Source organism: Mastigoproctus giganteus, chromosome 6 (assembly GCF_048544385.1).
Source record: "Mastigoproctus giganteus isolate SK-2022 chromosome 6, ASM4854438v1, whole genome shotgun sequence".
NCBI lineage: Eukaryota > Metazoa > Arthropoda > Arachnida > Uropygi > Thelyphonidae > Mastigoproctus > Mastigoproctus giganteus.
Window position 1 is genome coordinate 157,529,857 of NC_143580.1, and position 14,244 is coordinate 157,544,100.

General features: G+C 35.7%; 1 protein-coding gene across 1 annotated transcript in view; it reads left to right on the forward strand.

Annotated features, from left to right (window-relative positions):
* LOC150084682 (ribokinase-like) overlaps positions 1 to 14,244 on the forward strand; it is a 124,408-nt gene that overhangs the window by 48,333 nt on the left and 61,831 nt on the right. The window lies entirely within an intron of this gene.

The following is a 14,244-nucleotide window of genomic DNA, read 5'->3' on the forward strand; positions in this document are numbered from 1 at the left end:
TTGTTTCTTTCAAGATAATCAACAGGCCTTACCCTTGTATAGTCCATTAACACATTTGCTACCACCTATATTTGAGAGAGCGTATTCAATGTGCTGTAATTTTCAGAATGCTGAGACATAACAATGTTCTGAAAATTCTTAAATAATGGTTGAAAAGTAAAAGTTTTGAATTCACGGCCAAAAAGGCAAACACTTACTTTTGTGCCGAGCTGTAAACCAAAACAGATCTTAAAATTTTATAAAAAAGTGTATTCATGTACATAAACAAAAACCAATCATTGCTGCAATGAGTCCAGTCAGTATGCCAATATTTGTTCATTTCATGTGCCTTTTATTTTATGGCACTTGTTTATTGACTGCTTAAGAATGACTGATCATATGCATTATAGCACAGCACTTGGTTGCCTCTTGCACTCCTATGTGTGATGGCATATCGCTTCTAGTACTTTTTTTATGCTTATATGTGTAAAGGTGTCATATGTTAAACAGATTTTTTTTTATTTTGTGACCTAAGTGGTTGTGCATGCAGATTTTCATTTGTCATCTTTCAGAAGTTGATAACACTGTCGTGTGTTAATATTGCTGGATGAATTTATTTTTTAATGATCATTAATTATGACTTCTTTAAGAATAAACCACTAAGTTTAAAAAACAATATAGGGTGTGATGAGAAAGTTTGGAGACTGATAAAGCTTACTACCTATTTCGGTGGGTCTCCTTGACACTACATACCCACAGTTCCGCAATATCTGGATGCATTTCTGATAGGCTCCTTTTGGAACTGCTAAAATACCTGCATTGCATTTTGAATAATTTTCTCAGTTTTTGCAAATCTGTGACATCTCAAGGAACTAAAGCCAGTGAATATGGTAGATGGAGACATAGTGGTGGAGTGCTTTTCAAGAAATGAATTCAAATTGAGGAAAGACAGATGTAGGATAGATGTGCGGAAGTTTGCCTTTAGCCAGCGGGTGGTTGGTTGGTAGAACAGATTTCCATCCTTTGTTGTGGAAGTTGATAGCCTAAATAAATTTAAGGCTGAGCTGGACAGGTACTTGGAACGAACGGAGGGACAAAATGGGAGCGTGTTTTTTTTTTTTTTTTTGGCTGATGCTGCATAAGCTTGCTTTCTTGCATCATATGCCTCTGCTAATGCTAAATTCTTAAATAGAAAGTGCCAGAGGTACAGGAGCATTGTCATAATGCAAATGCCAATTTCCCGATGCCCACTTTTCCAGGAATTTTCTCTGAATAGCAGCCCCAGGTGTAAGCATTATAGTTATCAAGCGACTCTATGATTCAAAAAGTGATTTCTTAAAACTACAGTTCATATTTGGCTTCAGAAAGGGAAGCATCCTTTCTTTTTCTTCACCTCTTATTACAAACTGACCAACTTTATACTACTTGGTAACTCTAGCGGCACTGCTCCTGCCTCTCTGTGGTGGGGCCAGAAACTTGAGAGGGCAAAGTTAACTCCCCAAGTCAAAAAGGAGCAAACCATGGAATATGATAGTTATCCTCCACTTGAGTGGCCTATTTGCTCATTATGCATTTTCAACTATAATGATCATGGTACATCACAACTATAATGACCATGGTACATCACAACTAAAACGACTGCATGCTGACACAATAAGAATGTCTATCATTCCAAAAAATTAACGTTCATTCTGTGTTGAACAAATCTGTGCACACTCTATCCCTGTTTCTTAAACAGAAATGCTTAGAAAATGTGGTGAGTTCACCCAAAATGGCAAGAAGACTCAGATGTGTTATTAGTCAAAACTGCAAGCCGTAAACTATAAACCTCGGGTGGAATACCCATACAGGTTACCCCAAGTGCAACTTTAAATACCTCCAAAGGAGTAATTGCAGAGAGGGACCTGATGAAGTCACTGAAATTGAACTGGTCTAGCAACTGAAAAGCCAAAATTTTTTACAAGCCAAACACATCATGATCGAGACAAATGGTTGATCTTACTCCCACGTACATCATCTTGACATTCTGTACACATATCTTACCATCCAGTGTTTCAAAGCCAGCTATCTCAATTGCTGAATGCAACCTTACATACCAAATCCTACATGATGCTACAAGTGCCAAAAATTTAGTCACAAATGGCTTGTGCTGGATAGATACAGTCCACCCAAACTGTAGGTCAAAAGCACATACACAAACAGACTGCAGTGCTGAAATATTGCACTGTCCAAATTGCAAAGGCCGACATCCATCCTACTACAAATCCTGTGAACTCTGGAAAACAGAAAAAAAATTCGGAAATATAGGAGAGAGCAGAAAGTTACGCACCATGAGGCAAAGAAGCAAATTAGCTCAATGTACCTAAACACATATATGCAGTGGCAACCCAAAAATATTATTCAGTGGTAACAAAAACCAGTCTCAATTTCCTCCAACCATATTCATTGCAGATTGGGCCCAATCAGTGCTGTCATTATCCTCAGAACAGAAGGTAGTAGACAGAGCCAACAATACGTGAATCAGAGTCTCGAGCACTATCAGATGTTATAAAACAGAAAACTGATTCAGCTCCAACCAAAAAGGCAAACAATAACATATTAATGAATATGGATATTGATAACAGTGCCAATTTAGATGAGTCAGACCTAGATCTTTGTGCAGAAGATAACATGGACACTGGACACCCAACATTTCCAAAAAAGGAAGATGAAACTGGATTGCCAAAAACAGCCTGGGCTTAAAAAATAGTCAGAACCATCCTTATCCATGAAAACATAATAATGCACCACATCATACAGTGGAACTATAGAGGCTTTTGCAGCAACATTGATGACCTGTATGTGCCAATAAATTGTTATCATCTTGTGGGCATCTGCCTATAAGAGACACATTGAACACCTCAAGTAGCTCCCACATTTAAAATTATATGCTTTTTCTGCAAGATAGAGCTGTTACAAACAGTAGAGGGGCAGCAATACTCCTAGACTCGAGTCCCTTGTAAGCACATTTTTCTTCAAACCTCATGAGAAGTTGTTGTGACATGTATTGTGATTTGCATTGCCTTTATGTGTGTTTCAGACTGCCTTTCACCTAACCATATTTCTACAATGAAGGAACTGAAAGACTTCGTTCTGAAATTGTCATTCCTTTTCTGTGTATTAGGAGACTTTAATGGGCATCATCTATTCGAGGATTTCCATATCTATTGGACAGAGAATTTAACACTATTGTATACTAGTTCAGCTACTTATATCCATTCTCCTACAAGGTTAACATCTGCAATAGATATCTCCATCTGCTCTCCAATCTTTTTCCCAAGTATCGAGTGGACAGTGCTTGAGAATCCTTGCAATGCATTGTGGAAAATTAAATGCATCGTTTTATCAAATTAAATTTAATTTAATTAAATTATAAGTAAAAATTTTGGCCACGTGTGGCATATATGCTAGGGGTGGGCAATACTGAGAGATGTGTTCATCTGGAAAATGGGGCAAAAATAGTTAGCCAATAACTATACTATATGAGAAAATCAACGAGTACATACTGGATAGTAGTTAAGAGATGGAGAGATTATACTCTCATGCTTTGGCTTAGGGCAGTGGTTCCTAAACTACTTAGATCTAAGGACTCTTTCAAAAATCAAAAAAAGTTCACGGACCCCTTCAAATATCAAAAAAAGTTTGTGGAACCCTATATATATTGGTCGATTTTATTTAATTAAATGGTATTTATCTGTAGGGAATTAGGTGTATATGGACCAGGCTACCAAGTTAGCAAATGTAAACTAGCTTTAGCCTGGGAGGCCTATAAACGTTATATTAATGAAATGGTATTAAAAATAATATGATGCTAAATAATGAAAATAACAATAAAAATGATAATAAACAATGTAAAACATTCAAATTTATTTTTTGTTATTGGAAATAATTTTAGTATTAGTGATTTGGTTGTCTATATAATTTAATTTGTCCTCCATTAAATTACTGGATGGTTTTATGTAGCTATTTTTACCTGAGGTGATGAACCTTTTTTCAATCGGGACTTTATGGAATTTGGGGATCCATTATATGAATGGTATCTTGTATTATCTATTTTTAATTTGAGTTTTTTGTGCATGGCTATAATTTTTTTCTAATGCTGCTAGGTGTGGAGTTCATAAGCTTGTATGTATCGCTGTGGTTCATCTCCTCTTTAAGCGTGTTCATCTCCTCTTTAAGCGTGTCAGTGTAGAACTTTTTGCAAATAATGCCGAAGTTGTTATTGGCCTTATCTGTATTTGTGATGACGAATTTATTTTGCAGTTCTTTCGTTTTCTAATTTCTTTTGTTTTGTAATTAATATTTTTTAGGTTATATTGCTTAATGCATTTTTGTAGTGGTATGATTTCTTTGAATCTAGCCAGAATACATTCTGTTGAAGTATTTATCCAACTTTGATGAAAGGCTTTTACTGGTGTGTTGAATTTGTATGCGGTTTTAAAGGCAAACTATAGTAGATCCATGTAAATAGATTTGCATGTGTTTTTTAGGTTGGCTGGGGTGTTGGGTCTAAATTTGGTTCCCTTTTCCATGATCTCTCTCTTAGTGTGTGATCCTCTATAATGTTAAGGTCGCCTGTGATGATATGGTTGTAATGTGGATCTATGTATTTTTTATATTTGTTTTCCTGGCAGGGTTGGTCTGTGGTGTTCATATTGGCAATGGTATTTTTATAGTTACAAATGGCCATACTTATAGGTTTGTTGTATCTGTTTCTAATTTTTATGTTGATGTTTTTAATAAGAAGTATGTCTTGGTTTTATTGATAATATCTCTGACGTTGACGTGGTCAAATGAACGATAAAGGAATTTAATAATGCAGTATTCTTTTTTTGTTCTGTCTGGGTAATCAATGCCGATTCTGAATTTAAAAATATCTTCTAGAGTATGGTTGAGATGTATGTTCTGGATATTGAGTTTTTGTTGAATCTTGCTTAATGCTTTTAGTTTGCTGATTTTAAGAGCAAAAAGGGTATTGTGGATGTTTTTTACATTGATAGGCTCCATATCCCATTCTATGAGAAGTTTATCAAAGTCGTTAAGGTTTTGTGGCTTACTCCTATTGTCGTCGCTATGTTCTTGTCTAATTTTACCATGTTTTATCCCATTAGTGCGCCAGTTTTTAGTGAGTTGAAAGATAGTATATGTACATTGTTCGGGGCTAGTGTAAGTGAAATTTCTGCCATTAAATCTATTGTTTAGTCCATATGGGTAGAGGGATTTATACTGTAGTATAAACAGGTCTTTCATAATTTCTCTTTTGGCGGTGTTTTCCATTATTGCTAGGATGGCAATGGATATATTAATGAATTTGTGCTTTTGGAAGTGTTTGAGTTCAATTTCATTGGTGTATTTGTCTGTAGTGTTGGAGTTGCTGTCTTTCATGGGGTTTTCGCCATATTTCTTTATTTGTGAACCGTGAAGGTTTAATCTTAAGTGTAGCTATGTGCTGGTTTGCCTTATATATTGTATTCCGCATATTTTACATGTAATAAGGTATATAACGTTTTTTGTATGGCAAAAAAATGGTGTATTATTGGAGGTTTGCTGGTGCTATGCATGTATGGACATGTTTTGCATAGTTTACTGTTACATTTTATAAATTTTAGCTGACTCTGGTGGCGTAGACTATCTTTTTTTTTTTTTTTTTTTGTAGTTGTTGGCGCAGCGGCTTCTGTGGCCATAATGCACCTCCCAAGGTTTTTGCAGTACTTTGATCCAAGCCCTAAGCGGGATTCAAACCCGCGACTTTTGGGTTGCCAGGCAGGCAGGCACTTTACCCACCCAGCTAGCCCAGTCAGTGCGTAGACTATCAACATAGTCTTCGATATATGGGAAATTGTTATCTTTAGTTCCAAAGGGTTTTGTTTTATTCACTTGTGATGTGGCAGCATTGTATGCTATATGACCTTTTTATTGAAGATTATGATAATGATATCTGGTTAAGTTTACAGTATTAGGTATTTGTCCCACAACAATTTAATTAAAGTCCTTTAACACTACTACGAAAATCATCAAAACATTATGAAATGCAATAAACAATATTGGCACGACCTTATTAATCTTAATGTCAAAAACAATTACGTGCTTATGGGAGACAGTATTTACTTACAGACTAGGGGTGTAGCCATGGGGCTAGCAGTTCCTGCTCCATAGCCAACCTTTACCTGCATTATTTCGAAAACAACATCAAAGAAGAAATTATATTCTACAGATATATTGATGATGTCCTGGTCATCAATTTCGGCATTTTAGCCCAGGAAATTTACCCCACAGATTTAACCATAGAACGCACTAACCCGAATAGCAACTTACAAGCTTACTATCTCGACAACAAAATCACCATAACCAAAGACAATGTCTACACTCAACACTATGATAAGAGAGACCATTTCAGCTTCCCAGCTATAAAGCTTATCAACTAGGAGAGAAGTCTAGCTAAGCATATCCATGGCAACACTATTAGAAATCAAACAAACAGGTTAATACACATCTGCAATAATCTAGATAACACAACGGAAGCAATTAAAAAATTCATAGAAACTCTCATCAAGAATAATATACCCACCAACTACAGCAGACACCATATTAAAGCAGCCATACTTACAAATCTCAACATATACCACCCTAACGCCAACCCCTATACACTTATTGAAAATACACTGAAACAGTTTAGAACTATAAATGGCCCGTAGCTTACCACTACTAGGTTGTCTAAAAATATCTGTGTCCATTATCAAATAAGATAAAAACTTCCCAATTTTGATACCCGGGTTTATTGCGCTCAGAAGAGGCTCGTCGTCTGACCGCACTGTAACCCGGCCTATCAAACACTTTCCCCCCTTCCTAAATCAGACAATCTAAATAATGGGAAATTATCACCGGATACAAACTCCCAACAACAAAATAATTGTGCCTAAGATATACTATACACATAACGTTTATATCCCTTCATTTTAATATAGTATAAAACCTAGTGATACAGAGTGAAAATTCACATTTAAGGAAGCTGTAAATATGTACATAGCTATCCCCGTGGACAAACACAGGTTGTTATGCCTTAGAAAAGCTATACCGGCCCTGTCCAGGGGATAGCAACCCATTTTTATTAATATACTTCTTGTATTTTACAACACATTTTGTACTGATATAAACACATTTCATTTATATAGGTTCCTTCCGACATCAGAAGCAATCCCCCCCCCCCCCGACAAGCACAAATATAAACCCTCTCATGGCTTCCAAAACACTCGCATTGACACAGGATATATTGCCTACAGCAATTTCACCATCACACCATAATCTACAAAAGGCGCGTCTGCGCAATATAATCTTATCAACATATAAAACAACCTGAAGACGGGAATTGACCCCCTTTTCAGTTTGACCACCACAGAACAAGAAGGAAGTAAGAACCTTTCTCATTTATTCTGATACATACCCATTGGGCTTTGTGTCACCTGTCCCAGTTTGCTGTTTCTGACACAAAGTTGGTAAAATCTAAAATTTAAATTTAAAAATTCTACAAAAATTAAACTAAACATTATCCTTTCTCATTGAATTTTAAGCTTAATACTATCACTTAAAAATTACTAACTGGCAAAACTGGTATGAGGACAACAGAAACGGGTAGGTATGAGACATTCCTTTAGTCTGGCTATCGTTCTGCTATCGTTATAACAGCACAACAAAACAAATGGCCTTCTGTCCCCAGCAGCTTTCACTCTCCCTCTTATGGCAGCAAAAGGATCGAGTGGAAGCAGAGGGTGCTAAGAATCTCTGGGTATGACCAGGCTGCCATGCACGGAAACTGAACTTGGCCTGTTATAATGTAAGATCACTCATCGGTGAAGGATATTAGAGCTGGAAAAGGAATTAGAAAATGTGAATTGGAATATCATCGGTTTGGCTGAAACAAGAAGAAGAAATGAATCACTTATAAGTTTATCAAGTGGAAATCTGCTGTACACCAATGGAAACAGTGAAAGGAGTGAAGGTGGAGTTGGGTTTCTGGTCCATAAAGATTTTAAAAACAACATTTTGGAATTCAAAAGTACATCACCAAGGGTGTCAAGACTAATACTCAAGATTTCTAAGAGGTACAAGCTAAAGATTATAATGATTTATGCACCAACATCGAGCCATGATGATGAAGAAGTTGAAGAAATGTACACCGAAATTGAGAGTCTTCTTGATGAGCAGAAAACCCACTACACTATTATTATGGGGGACTTCAATGCTAAGGTTGGAAAAAGACAAAACAGCGCAGAAAGGGGAACTATAGGAAATTTTGGAACTGGTGAAAGAAATGAAAGAGGTGAAAGACTTGTGGAATTTGCAGAAGCTCAAGTACTGTCAGTAATGAACACTTTTTTCAAGAAAAGGGTGAACAGAAAGTGGACATGGAAGAGTCCAAATGGATTAACAACTAATGAAATCAACTTCATCCTCACTAACAGAACATATATATTGTGAATGATGTTACCGTCCTGAATAAGGTAAATGTTGGAAGTGATCACAGAATGGTAAGATGTATACTTGATATAAATGTAGGAAAGGAAAAAGCTGACTCGAGTAAATAATACAAAGGTCTTTGAGATAACAGAAGAGGAGAAAAAGCAGTGTATACCAGAACTTAAGAACAAGTTTGAGCTTCTGCAGACTGCTCGGGACCAAGATATCAACGAGGAATATTACAACTTTCTGAAAGTGATAAAGCCCAAGAAACCTATAGGGAAAAAGAAATCCAAAGAAGAAAAAATTAGTCAAGAAACACTTGTCATGATGAACCGAAGACGACAAATGAAGAGGAAGAAAAACACTGACAGGGAGAAAGTTGAGTATACTGAGTTATGCAAAGCCATTAGAAAGAGACTCAGAGAGGACATAAGAAGATTTAACACAAGAAAAGTAGAACAAGCATTAAGGGAAAACAAAGGATTTAAATCAACAGCCATGAGCAGTAATACAGAAAGACAAATGACACTGAAACTGAAGAATAGTGATGGTGTACTTATAAACAGCAGAGAAGGCATAATTCAAATAGCAGAAGACTACTATAGAGAATTATACAATGAGCAAGGGAATGATGCCAGCAGTGGGGAAGATGGATTGCAAAGTAGCAACACATACGACATACCCGATATTCTTCCTGATGAGGTAGAACATGCATTGAAGAAAGTGAAGAATCAGAAAGCCCCGGGGAAAGATGAAGTTCCTGTAGAGTTGTTAAAATTGGGAGGAAGAGACATAACACAAAAACTGGCAAGGTTCTTCACAAAGTGCATTTGAAAAGGTGTGATGCCTAAGCAGTGGAATAATGCAATCGTAGTTTTGCTGCATAAGAAAGGAGATAAATCAGAAATTGGAAATTATAGACCAATTAGCTTGTTATCCCACATCTACAAGTTGTTCCCAAGGGTCATTACGAACAGATTAGAAAGAATACATGACGAGAATCAACCGAGAGAGCAAGCTGGCTTTAGGACAGGATTCTCACCTTCACGTAATAGCACAGCTAATGGAGAAAGCAAATGAATATAAAACACCATTATCCCTGGCATTTGTGGATTATGAAAAGGCATTTGACTCCATACAGCATAAGGCAATGTTTAGGGCACTGGAAAGATAAGGCATAGATACCCCATATAGTATGATTTTGAAGAAAATATATGAGAGTGCTACCTCCTTTATTAGACTAGACAAAGACAGTAGGAAATTTAAAATTGAGAAAGGAGTTCAACAAGGATACACAATATCTCTGAAGCTGTTTACTGCTGCCCTTGAGGAAGCTTTCAGTAGATTAGACTGGTCGCAGAAAGGAGTCAATGTGAACGGAGGGTACCTAAACCATTTACAATTTGCAGATGACATTGTGGTCATAAGCCACGATCCCAAAGAATTAGAGAAAAATCTTAATCAGTTATGTATGCAGAATTAGTAAGGATTTTGGACTAAAGATGAATATGGCTAAAACAAAAGTAATGATGAACAAGTATGCCACAGAAAGGGAAATAATGATTGAAGGAGCAGTAATTGAAAAGGTGGAGTCATATACTTATCTGGGACAAGTTATTAGCTGTAATAATGATAAATGGCTAGAAATGAACAGAAGAATAAATTTTGGATGGATAGTATTCAGGAAATATAGTCACATACTGAAGAGCAATATTTCAGTTTGTCTGAAACGTAAAATAATGAACCAATGTATACTCCCCACCATGACTTATGGAAATGAAACTTGGGCACTCACCAAAAGAATGGAAGAGAAGCTGAGAACTACACAATGAAGAATGGAACAAATTATATTGGGAATCAGACTTTTAGATAAGAAGAGAAACACATGGATTAGGCAGCAAACTCAAGTAAAGGACATTCTTATCAAAACTAAAGAGCTAAAATGGTCTTGGGCAGGACACATAGCTCGAAGACATGATGACAGATGGACTAAGAAAATAACAGAATGGTATCCAAGAGGAGCTAGAAGAAAACCTGGAAGACAGAGGTGGAGATGGATAGATGAAATTCATGAGTTTGTAGGTAGTAAATGGATGGCCAGTGCTCAAAATAGAAGGAACTGGAAAGTTGCTGGAGAGGCCTTCATCCTGCAGTAGATTGAAAATGGCTGATGATGATGATGATCGTTCTGCTCAAAGCCCCCAATGAAGTAGCAGACAGATGGCCAAGTGAGGGAATGTTATTTGAATGTTTTTTATTGTTATTTTCATTATTTAGTATCATATTATTTTTAATACCATTTCATTAATATAACATTTATAGGCCTCACAGGCCAAAGCTAGTTTTCATTTGTTAACTTGGTAGCCTGGTCCATATACACCTAATTCCCTACAGATAAATACCATTTAATTAAATAAAATCGACCAATATAATTTCATGCACGTATAATGTCTAATTGCCCTGTGTACAATAGCATTAACGTTGCACAACTGACAAATACCTAATACTCTAAACTTTACCAGATATCATTATCATAATCTTCAATAAGAACACAATATCGACCACCATTTCACGGACCCCCAGAAACTGGTCTACGGATCCCCAGGGGTCCATGAACCCCAGTTTGAGAAATGGAAATGCTGGCTTAGGGTATTATGTCTGTATTCGGTCCTGACTTCACATTATTAATGATAAGTTATACAGTTCTTGAAGGAATCCCATATGCTTTCAAGTTGTTCAGAAGATGTCTAATATTATGTCCTGTATAATTACCTTTTTTTTTTTTTTTTTTTTTATTACAAAGATTACACACAATGGGGTATTGCTTGGAATAACATTGATTACTGCCATATGTAATCTTTTCAAAGCCATCCTTATGTCTTCTTTCTCTGTCCACAAAAAAATTCGCAGGTGGTAGATGACTTTCATCAGCCGGTGAAATACCACCACTCTGCTTATTGGAGGCTTGAACTCGTGAAACCCATGTTTAGTCCCTAGAGCAAAGTTTCCGGCATCCCCCTCCCCCCATACTGCTCCTTCAACCCATGCACGGTACTAAGTACTATAGGCTTTGATACCTTTCGTGTTTGGGGTTTTCATAAAAAAAAAAATATCACTAACAGTGGCTGTTATTTTGTTCTTTCACAACCATTAAATGGTGAGACAGCAAAGGGCGTAAAATAAAGTAAAAAGACTGATTCTCCATCATGAATCCAGCGAGTTGAAAATGCTAATGGTTGAGCAGTTTCGGAGAATCACATTGTAATGAATATTAACCACTAATAACTGAACTTATGTACATCTGTAAACATTTATAATTACTAAAATTTATTGACAATAGAGAAAGTCATAGCAAATGTTGTTGTGTTAAGTAATGTCAGTTTTAAATACACCTAGTACAGTACCAGAGAAAATAATAATTAAATGTGCTTCAGAGAAGAGTACTTTTTACATTTGAGGATTAAAAAAAAAACTATTCTTCTTATTGAACAATTATAATGAAGTACGTGCAGTCTTTATCGATTTGCTATACATTTTGATTTTAACAACATACTGCGGAAAAAGTCAGTCAGAATATTTGCTTGAATAACAAAGGCCACTGAATTTCCTTTTTGCTGCCATTATAACTATAGGATAGAGAAAAACAAGGCTCAAAATCACTCACTCAGCTTTCTTTTGCACAGCTTTAGTATGGTGAGTGACCTTGAGAAAATACTAATTAAATGTGCTTCAGAGAAAAGTACTTTTTGCATTTGAGGATTAAAAAAAAAACTATTCTTCTTATTGAACAATTATAATGAAGTACGTGCAGTCTTTATCGATTTGCTATACATTTTGATTTTAAAAACGTACTGTGGAAAAAGTCAGTCAGAATATTTGCTTGAATAACAAAGGCCACTGAATTTCCTTTTTGCTGCCATTATAACTACAGCAGGCCCCCATTATAACACGGTTCGCTTTATGCTGATTCACTATAACACTGTTCTTATATTATAACCCGAATCTGGCTATAACGCTGTCACAGATCACTATAACGCTCTTTTACAGATTGCATTTTTGGTATATTTAACGAAATCGTTTCATTTGATGGAGTCGATAGCTTGAAAATGAATAGCAAAGCATTAAAATGTTTCCCACGCCGACTTGAGAAATTTTCCCATTCTCAGTGAAATTTTCTCACACGCTAATTTAATTGCAGTACAGTGACTTGTTATGCAGTTCCGAGATCAACATTTTAAAAAATGATCAAGTATATTGCTTGTAATATTAGCGTTATATATGCATTTATCCGAAGACTAGTCATCACTCAGTACAGTATTAGATATCGTGCGTAACGGACAGTTTACTTGAACATTGTATTGTAATTAATTCGAAGAGTTAATAATGGCCGATAAGAATGAAAAAGCAACGTCTGAGCGCAGTACTATAAATGTAAGAAAAAGACTGAATTTGAAAATTAAGTTAGACGTTTTGAAGCGAATCGATTCTGGTCAGTGACAAGCAGATGTGTGCCATAATTTAGGACTTGCAAGTTTAACTGTAAGAACAATTATAAAAAATTAAAGAATTAATTTTAGCAGTGGGAAAGATAGCTGTTCCACTGCAAGCAACTAGGGCTAGGCCAGCTATTAGGATTGAAACGGAAAGACTTTAACTAATTTTATTGAAGATAATATCCAATGCAGAATTCAGTTAAGTTAAATATTATAAAAAATAAATAATAAAAAAAAAAGAGAGAGAAAGAGATTAGCCAATATGATGATCTGAAGAAAACTCACCTAAAAAAAAAAAAAAAGTGGAACCATTTAAAACTGGTAAGGGCTGGTTGAATAGATTTAAAATCCACGGAGAAACCGCAGGTGCAGATCAAGGAGCCGAAACTTTCAAAAAAGAACTTGTTAAAATTATTGAAGAGGGTTATTATGTTTTATACTTCTCAACAAGTTTTTAACATAGATGAAGCAGGACTTTTGTGGAAACGAATGCCTAAAAGAAGTTTCATATTGAAAGAAGAAAAAAACATGCTAGGTTTCAAAGCGGCACAGGATCGGTTGACTTTATTGTTGGGTGGTAACGCTGCGGGGGATTTAAAATTAATACCCCTTTTAGTTTATTTAGAAGAGAGCCAAAAATTAAGCCCAAAATCAACTTATTTTTTCATGATTAAATTCATCAATTAAATTAAATCAATTAAAATCAATTTAGATCAGTTAAATTCATGATTTTAATTGGAATTTTAAGTTTAATTTTGATACATAAGTAGTTACCATAATTATATACATATGTAATGCAGAATATTTTATATGCAAATATTTGAATATTAAATATTTTGACCGACATTTGTGCATCTTTTCACTACTGTTTATTATTGATTAGGAAATATCCTATGGCACCGACCGCAACTTACAAATACATATGTTACCTTATGGGAATGCGGCACTCACTTAAGATGGATTCACTTAGCGCTCTGTTTTTCCGGAACGAATTATCAGCGTTAAGCGGGGGTCACCTGTATAGGATAGAGAAAAACAAGGCTCAAAATCACTTACTCAGCTTTCTTTTGCACAGCTTTAGTATGGTGAGTGAACGTGAACCATCTATTTTTTTTTTCTCCTTACTTTAGCCATGCAACTGTTGGGCTGTATTAGTTATGACACAAATGCATTGTGTAGAATTAAATGCTTAGTTTGTGTACATCACTAAGCTGCTGCTATTTATGAATAAATTGTCAGATTTAACGAAGAATACATTTTTCCGGCTGTATTGACA